Here is a 9,679-nt window from a genome sequence, read left to right as displayed (position 1 = left end):
CATAAGCCCAGAAGGTGTCAAATCAATCTACATAACCTTATTGGTTGCCCCTTGTCTTTGTAAGAAGTCACATTGCCCTTTTTGGCAACGATATAGCCCCGTAGGTAGCGCATAGCCCTCTTAGGCAACATCATAGCTCTGTGGGCTGCACGTAGCCCTCTTTTGCATCACATAGCCCTGTAGGCAATACATAGCCCTTTTTGGCATCAAAATAGCCCCGTAGGCAACACATAACACTCTTTGGCATCAATATAGCCCCGTGGCAACACATAGCCCTTTTTGGCAATAACATAGTCCTATTAGACAATATCATAGCCCCCATAGGCAGTTCATAGCTCAACAGCTAACCACAATAGCCCCAAGGGCGACAACAAACAATTAAATAGGCTGAAGGCGAGCAACTTAGCTATAAACAATATATATATGAATAATCTCCAAGTCGTTCTTAACTTAGGGTCTTTCTTAACAGATCGTGAGTCCCTAAAATGAGGGGTTATAACCACCCAATCAGCCAACCACTCACAATTACATCTACAAGATCACCAACGTTAACTACATCTAAGGAAACATGTCAAACGAAGGGAATAACCTTAACATACCTTTCCAATGAACGCTCGAAAAACCATAGTTCCTTCACGAAAGTTGTTCCTTATGTCCTAAGCTTCGCAAACACTATATATACACAGCTGGTACGCACCTATAAATAGTTTATAATTAATCTTATATTGGCAGATTTGCCATATTGCCCTAACTTGTCGAAAAGTCCGTAGAAATTCATAAAAACAATCATAAAAGAGTCCCGAAATGATTACCTTAGTTAACCAAGTTAAAACCTTGAAGAAACACCAAATAATTACAAATTTATATCTTCAAAAACCAGCTCCAAACGCAGCAAATAAAAGGGAAAAACGATTGCCACGTGTAGGGATTACGTTTCTAGGCACGGGAGCAATGTTTAATAGTAGAAATCGTCAAAACTAACCTTCATCATGCTAGGACTCCATAAGAACCCTCTCCTAAGCTTTCTCTCTGGTTTTGGAACTGAAATGAACTGTTTCCATGGCTAAAAACGTTAAATAGCCAACATACCACATCCTTTTTAATTTATTACTCACCCTCTTTGTCTTTCCACGAAGGTACGAGTTAATTTAGACGTTTTGGAAAGTCGAGGTGTTACAGGAAAGGTCACAACTTTTCATAAAAGTCACAATTTTTCATAAAAGTCGCAACTCTTCATTAAAGTCGCAACTTTTCATAGAGGTCACAACTTTTCATAAAAATCACAACTTTTCATAAAAGTCGCAACTCTTCATTAAAGTTGCAACTCTTCATTAAAGTCGCAATTTTTCATAAAAGTCACAACTTTTCATAAATGCCACAACTTTTCATGAAAGGGGAAAGCTAGTTTTGGAAATAAATAAATTAAAAGGGAATTCTGGTTTGTGGTGGCGCCACGTAGGCGGGCTAAGGTTCTCTTTTATATATATATATGTATATATATATGATATATGATATGATTGTAGTAAAACATAGCTCAATGAAGATGTCTCTTGAATTTAATCAGTTAGTTTAAGGAAGTGTTGACAAGAGCTCAAAAATTGTGCATTGATTCATTATTATTATTTTTACGGAAAAGGGTCAAAAATACCCTTGAACTATTTGAAAAGGTCTAAAAATACCCCTCATTCATCTATTGAACTAAATATACCCCTCCATCCACCTTTTTGGTCCATCTCTACCCTTAAAACTCACATCCACTTTTTAAAAAATTATTATTATTATTATTTGTTACATGTCATTTTCTTATTGGATAAATTAAATCTCAACCCATTTAATTTTCTCCCACCCACCCATTGTAGTGAACATGACCCAAACTCAATTAGAAGACCCATTAAAGAAAACTAACAAATTGAGAAATAGTAACAGAGCAAATTCTACAAATTATGCAAACCCAAATTCTCATGAATTAACAAAAGCTGATAGATTTCATAGATGATTGATTAGCCATCCACATTACACAATATGTGTACAAGTAAGGAAGCTAATAACTAAAAGGAACTATTTTTACACCTATCATCAATCCCCAATACAGTAAAATTAAACATAAACTCTAAAGTTGATCAAATTCTTCAAGAGCTAGTGAATTTGGTAACAGCCTTTGTGCCTAAACTCTAAAGTTGATCTCTAGTGGAATGTTTTTCACTTGTTTCTTCTAAATATTTTGAACTGATTTTACTTTAAAATTTTCGACGCCATTTTATGCTCATGTCATATTTAATTAATATTTTGAAGTTCTAATGGAGCCAAATTCCCAAATAATCATTTTTAATCAATTGATTGAATATTATCTTGAAAATTTTGAATAAGAAAAGAGGGAAGAAGAAAGAAGCTTGGGGTTAGGGGAGAAAGATTCAATCAATTTATTTTTTAATGGGTCTTCTAATTGGGTTTGGGTCAGGTTCACTACAATGGGGGTGGGTAGGAGAAAATTAAATGGGTTGAGATTTAATTTATTCAATAAGAAAATGACATGTAACAAATAATAATAATTATTATTATTATTTTTTAAAAAGTGATTGTTAGTTTTAACGGTAGAGATGGACCAAAAAGGTGGATGGAGGGGTTTTTTTAATCCAATAGATGAATGAAGGATATTTTTAAACCTTTTCAAATAAATTAAGGATATTTTTGACCATTTTCCGTTAAAATAATACAATACAAATAAGAATCAAATCGATGGTCCACAAATGGGAAGAAAGAATGAAAGAGCATGTGAAAGTTGAAAAAACAGGGGAATGGGGGTGGGTGGTGGGACAGACCTTAAACGAATTAATTTCATACACGTGTACGGTGGCGATGGAGTAGGAGATAAAAGGTGGCAAAAAGATGTTGGATTAATTGATACGATTTTTTGGAAAGTAAGAGGACCACTGTATACGTGTCGTTAAATTGAGTGGAGAGTATGCAACTTTCTTTTGTGGGAACCATACTATGGATTTGTCAGAATCAAAGGATGGAATTTTTATAAGACACGTGTTTGTTAGCAACTGATTTTCTTAAAATTGGACTTGTTTTTATGTGTCGATTTGCAATTAAATAATGTTATATGTTCCGTAAATCTCACTCTACTTTTTTATTTATTTATACTATAAATGTGATATGTTTGTCTTAAGATATTTATTGAAGTAGAAATAACTTCATCTCGAAGGTCACTCTATCTAACAAACATTTTTTACCATATAAATAAAATTTGTTGAAAAATAATTTGGAATTTCTTGTATATTTAATAAACTTCTCAACACAAATACATAGTCTAGGCCCCTATCACAGCAGCTCCGTCCATGAAGGAATAACATAAAGATGGGCTTGTTTCTGTCAATTGTCACAAACATGCACTAAATAAGTGACTGGAAAGGTTTGATGATATGTGATAGATGACCTTTCAAGACAAATATCAAATGGAAGAAAATACTACGTACTAATAAGTTAATGCTAAATCTCACATTGCCAAACCAAAAAAACAACCAACTGCAGCCACACTGCTTTGCTCTGTTAAGTGTGGACTGATCAACTGCTAAAATATGGACAGAACCACACAGAATCGTATGTATAGAAATATCTAACAGAAATTCAGATACAAGACACCACATTCCAATAACAGCGTAGGGAAAACTCAACATGAACTACAAAAGAGAATAAAAGTTCAACAAGAACAGAGAAGAGGAGGAGGATCATGGATTAGAATATGAACATGTTCAGATTACTAACTGTTTTGATTAATTACTCCAATAACAGTACATAAGTATCTTCCTTAGTCTACACAAAAGTCACTATACAATATAAGTTTCTTTTATGCACAAAAACATCTTGAATCCCAGCCGAAGTAAAGAAGAGATGCCAAAATATGGTCTAGCTAAAATATTTTCGCTTATCAAAAACACCACGTGAATCAAGATTTCTTCGCCCTAGAGAAGTCCATCCATGGATACTGCAGAAGATCATGAACAAGATCAGTTAATATGAATATTCTTCGAGGGAGGGGGCAGGAGAGAAAAACACATTATCATAAAGTACCTTTTCCATAATAAACTTTAGCATCTCCTGGTTTTGCATTTCGTCTAGTGTTGGAAGACCTATTGCTTCATGTCGCTGATCAAACTGTAAAAGTATTATCCATCACACATTTAGAAGGCATCAATATCCATAAATACAACAAGAAATTCAGTTCTTGTGATCATGAATTTTCACCAAAAGAAGAACCAGTAAACAAGTAAATCAAACATCACTAGATTTGTCCCTTCTACAAAATGAAGATAACAACAATACCACTCCCAAGGTAAAAACATGTTCAAGTCCAGTAATTAAGTATGGCTAATGGCCGCAGATGAAACTGGTTGATACAACTTAGCATCATCAACAATAGCTATAGGAGAAGTAAACCTCCTATGCAAACAATCACCCATCATAACAACAAGAAGACAGTTCATTTATTTAAACACCATAGCATTCAGGGCTCCCAGATTATGCTATAATCCAATTGAGAGATAGGAAAAAATAGAACCTCTAAGACCTGAAGAACAAAATTCTACTAATTGTACGGAACTATCAATGTCGGTCAGCACTGTGGCCCTTTAGAGTTTAGTTTCTTTCTTGTGCCATACAAAAGATTCTACTAAAAAAATTGTATAACCAAGTATCTATGTTTTTCTATAAAGCACCTTCAATACTTACCTTTCATAACTAACCTCAAATTCAGATGTACATTTTGATTTCATAATTGTGAACCGAAATATACTAGAAGAATTTTAGGCTCAAAAGTAGCTTCCTAAACTCCAAATCTGAAGTTTTTTCTCATAAACACATTTCTATGCTAAGTTTCTACAAACTAAATCAGAAGTACTTTTTTGGGCATTTACCAAGCATGTCAAGTAAATGTGTCAAGAAGGGATCCATTTTCTCAAATGCAAAAGGAAATTTTGGGGGATACTACTAGAGCACAGAGTAATGGTAAATTTGTACTAATGTGGATAACAAATGACTCATAAGATATAGGATAAGCACAAATTATGCAGTACCTACCATGGCAGTGATGCTAGAAACTTCCATATGAATACCATAATTGAGGGTTTACTTGGCAGAGATATGTAAAAATGAAGTGACAACAGAATTCCGACATAAAAAGGTGTTACCATAGCAGAACAATTCCAACTAACAATAAAACCATACCATAATAGTTTCAACACTAGATTGAATCTCCGGGTCCAATTCTGATAGCCTGGTAATTTCAGGTTCAACTTTCTCGATATCGAGTTCAGGTTCACCTTTAACTACCCATTTCCACAAGTTTATCTTGTCTATCTTAGTAAGGAGTACAGAGATGGATTTCTGATCCTCTGCAAAGATGTTGGCAATAGTTAGTTAGTGATCTTGTGTTCTCAAAGTAAAGCTGCATTATTCTCACACAGATTATAGTAAAATCAACTAGCAAACTATTGGATTAATAGGTACATACTCTGAAACTATGTACCACAGTGAAAATCAACTGCAGGGTGCTAATAACAGCAGATGTAAATAGAAAAAAAAATTCAAACAACCATGCATCAATACATGACAGCAACTTACCTAAGGTCCAGAAACAAGCCTCAACTTTGATAGGTCGATAGAGTTCTCCCTGCCACGACAAAGAGAATGAATGTTAATATACAGGCTCAGAAGAAAATCATACAAATCTTACACATTTTGAAATGGAAAAACAGCAAATGATATCTCTGAATGACTAGAAACAGGAGAACACACTAACATCAATTATTGGAGGATGACCCTTTAGTTCGACTGTAAGATGGTTCATTTTTATATCATAAACAATAAACCGTGATTTTGTTCCCTGAGGTACAAGAATGTTGACATTAAGCTCCTGTAATAATTGACCCCAAGAGTAGTTGTCCAGATCAAGGCCATTCCCTATGTTGGGAGCTGTGTACATATCAGCAGAAAGAGCAATAAGCTACTGGAGATGCAAAACAAACAAGGTTGTTGGGCAACACCAATTAACATATAAAGTTGGAATATGATGAGAACAAAGAATAACCAAGTGTAATATGGAGTTTGGAATTTCAAGAAAATACACAACGAATAATGCTATAGTAGAGAATTGGAGTTAAAGGACCTTCTGCAAAAAAATATAAACAGTATGCCACAAGCGTACACACCTACACAGCTTAGAAAAAGGAATACTAGTTCAAACTAAATACAATCAATCTTCTGATGACATAAAAGGTAAGAAGACCAAGTCTTGTGACAAATAAAGGAGACAACAAAAGAAACCCACAACATCGACCCTCCCTCAGCAGATTGGCACAATGCAAATGAAAACCACATAAGTCCTTTGCTATCAAATTCTTATTCCTAGAGAGCAAGAGTAGGGCTTTAATTATGTGCTAATGATCTGAAACCACTTAGCCATTAACTTTCACTAAAATGTTGTGCAAATATAACTCTAAAGATCAAGAATGAAGCTTCAACTGGGCTATTTGATACACTTATTTGTTTTCAGAACATTAGGCTCTAAACACACTTGATAAGTGCAAACATTTGAAACGACCTAGCCATCAACTATCATTGCTTTACAAATCGAACTCAAATAAACTTTACTTATGACTAATAACCATAAAAATATATATCAGATGATATTCAAGATCAAGATTCAAATCAATAATTATTATATCTTTTTCCCTGAGTGGTAATCTCGAAACCCATGGGTTCAAGTGAGTGGAATTGAAGCACAAGTTAGGACAATCAATAAGTAACCATTGTGTTAACTCATTTCCCAAAATTTCTACCCGAAAGCTACACGCCTCTAACTAAATACTCCTCTAAAACACCAGGGGGAAAAAGGAAAACACATATGAGACATTTTGTTTTAAAAAAATACCTAAAAGCCCCTTTTTGTTCTCTTCAATGGCCTCAGTAGTGTTAATGGCCTCCTTAACCTCCTGTACGAATTGATCCCAAGATTAGTTATCCAGATCAAGGCCATTGCCTATGTTGGGAGTTGTGTACATATCAGCAGAAAAAGCAATAAGCTACTGGTGATGCAAAACAAACAAGGTTGTTGGGCAATACCAATTAACATATAAAGTTGGAATATGATGAGAACAAAGAATAACCAAGTGTAATATGGAGTTTGGAATTTCAAGAAAATACACAACGAATAATGCTATAGCAGAGAATTGGAGTTAAAGGACCTTCTGCAAAAAAAAATATAAACAGTATGCCACAAGCGTACACACCTACACAACTTAGAAAAAGGAATACTAGTTCAAACTGAATACAGTCAACCTTCTGATGACATAAAAGGTAAGAAGACCAAGTCTTGTGACAAATAAAGGAGACAACAAAAGAAACCCACAACATCGACCCTCCCTCAGCAGATTGGCACAATGCAAATGAAAACCACATAAGTCCTCTGCTATCAAATTCCTATTCCCAGAGAGCAAGAGTAGGGCTTCAATCATGGGCTAATGGATATTCTTTTTTTTTTCTTTGATCAAACTATTGTATGTTCTTTTTAAAAGAAAATTAGAATCAAAACATACTTGATAAATGATAACATCTGAAAACACTTAACCATTAACCTTCACTAAAATGTTGTAAAAATATAACTCTAAAGATCAAGAATGAAGCTTCCAATGGGCTATTTGATACACTTATTTGTTTTCAGAACATTAGGCTCTAAACACACTTGAAAAGTGCAAACATTTGAAACCACTTAGCCATCAACTATAATTTCTTTACAAATCTAACTCAAATAAACTTTACTTATGGCTAATAACCATAAAAATATATATTAGATGATATTCAAGATCAAGATTCAAACCAATAATTATTATATCTTTTCCCTGAGTGATAATCTCAAAACCCAAGGGTTCAAGGAAGTGGAATTGAAGCACAACTTAGGACAATCAGTATGTAACCATTGTGTTAACTCATTTCCCAGAATTCCAACAGGAAAGCTACACGCTTCTAACTAAACAATCCTCTAAACACCAGGGGAAAAAAGTAAAACACAGATGAGACACTTTGTTTAATAAAAAAATCCTAGAAGCCCCTTCTTGTTCTCTTCAATGGCCTCAGTAGTGTTATTGGCCTCCTTAACCTCCTGTACGGATTGACCACAAGAGTAGTTGTCCAGATCAAGGCCATTGCCTATGTTGGGAGTTGTGTACATATTAGCAGAAAAAGTAATAAGCTACTGGTGATGCAAAACAAATAAGGTTGTTTGGTAACACCAATTAACATATAAAGTTGGAATATGATGAGCACAAAGAATAACCAAATGTAATATGGAGTTTGGAATTTTAAGAAATACACAACGAATAATGCTATAGCAGAGAATTGGTGTTAAAGGACCCCTTCTGCGAAAAATACAAACAGTATGCCACAAGCGTACACACCTACACAACTTAGAAAAAGGAATACTAGTTCAAACTGAATACAGTCAACTTTATGATGACATAAAAGGTAAGAAGACTAAGTCCACCGACAAATAAAGGAGACAACAAAAGAAAGCCACAATTGTACGTTCTTTTTATCAGAAAATTAGAATCAAAACATACTTGATAAATGATAATATCTGAAAACACTTAGCCATTTACTTTCACTAAAATGTTGTAAAAATATAACTCTAAAGATCAAGAATGAAGCTTCAAATGGGCTATTTGATACACTTTTTTGTTTTCAGAACATTAGGCTCTAAACACACTTGAAAAGTGCAAACATTTGCAACCACTTAGCCATCAACTATCATTTCTTTACAAATCTAACTCAAATAAACTTTTCTTATGGCTAATAACCATAAAAATATATATCAGATGATATTCAAGATCAAGATTCAAACCAATAATTATTAGTATATCTTTTCCCTGAGTGGTAATCTCGAAACCCAAGGGTTCAAGGGAGTGGAATTGAAGCACAAGTTAGGACAATCAATATGTAACCATTGTGTCCATTCCTCTCAACTCATTTCCTAGAATTCCTACTGGGAAGAAAAGTAAAAATACGGATGAGTCATTTTGTTAAAGAAAAATACCCTTCTTGTCCTCATCAATGGCCTCAGTAGCGTTAATGGCCTCTTTAACCTCCTTTACCTTTGTCTCGTTAGAAGGCTTTGGTGATACAGGTGACAATGACGGTAGTTTGTCATCTTGCTCATTGTATTCGGAAATGATCACCATTGATAAATTCAAGATTTAGTTAAGAGTTTCAGGGTTTTGGCGGTGAAATTTTGAATTATGTAGAATTGAGGCTGATTATTTATATGTATAGAGTGAAATGAAAAGTGGGGAGCCAAATGTAACAACAGGCAGCCTCTAGAATATTCAGAAGATAGATCTTGTGGGATGAGTTCAAAATGCAATATAAAATGGGTAAAACACAAACCATAATGTTATTGGTGGAATACACTCGTCTCTCCTTCTCTGTATATGTATTTCACAATATATTTGAGTTTCACAATTTTATTTATATATGTGTATTCCGTATCAATTTCTTCTACAAATCACCTTGGTCAATTCATCTGGCAAATAAAAATAGACTAAAAGTTGATACATGGTGCAACCCCATTACAACTGCTCCAAACCAAATGAATGACTTCTATAGTTGAGCGTATCTACATAAATCC

At 34.3% G+C, this 9,679-nt stretch overlaps 1 pseudogene; it reads right to left on the bottom strand.

Annotated features, from left to right (window-relative positions):
- Positions 1-9,233, bottom strand: part of LOC125874075 (protein BOBBER 1-like) — a 32,606-nt pseudogene extending 23,373 nt beyond the window's left edge.
- Positions 9,234-9,679: the final 446 nt, after the last annotated feature.

This window comes from Solanum stenotomum, chromosome 8 (assembly GCF_019186545.1).
Source record: "Solanum stenotomum isolate F172 chromosome 8, ASM1918654v1, whole genome shotgun sequence".
NCBI classification, from domain to species: Eukaryota; Viridiplantae; Streptophyta; class Magnoliopsida; order Solanales; family Solanaceae; genus Solanum; species Solanum stenotomum.
This window is presented reverse-complemented; position numbering and strand designations above follow the sequence as displayed.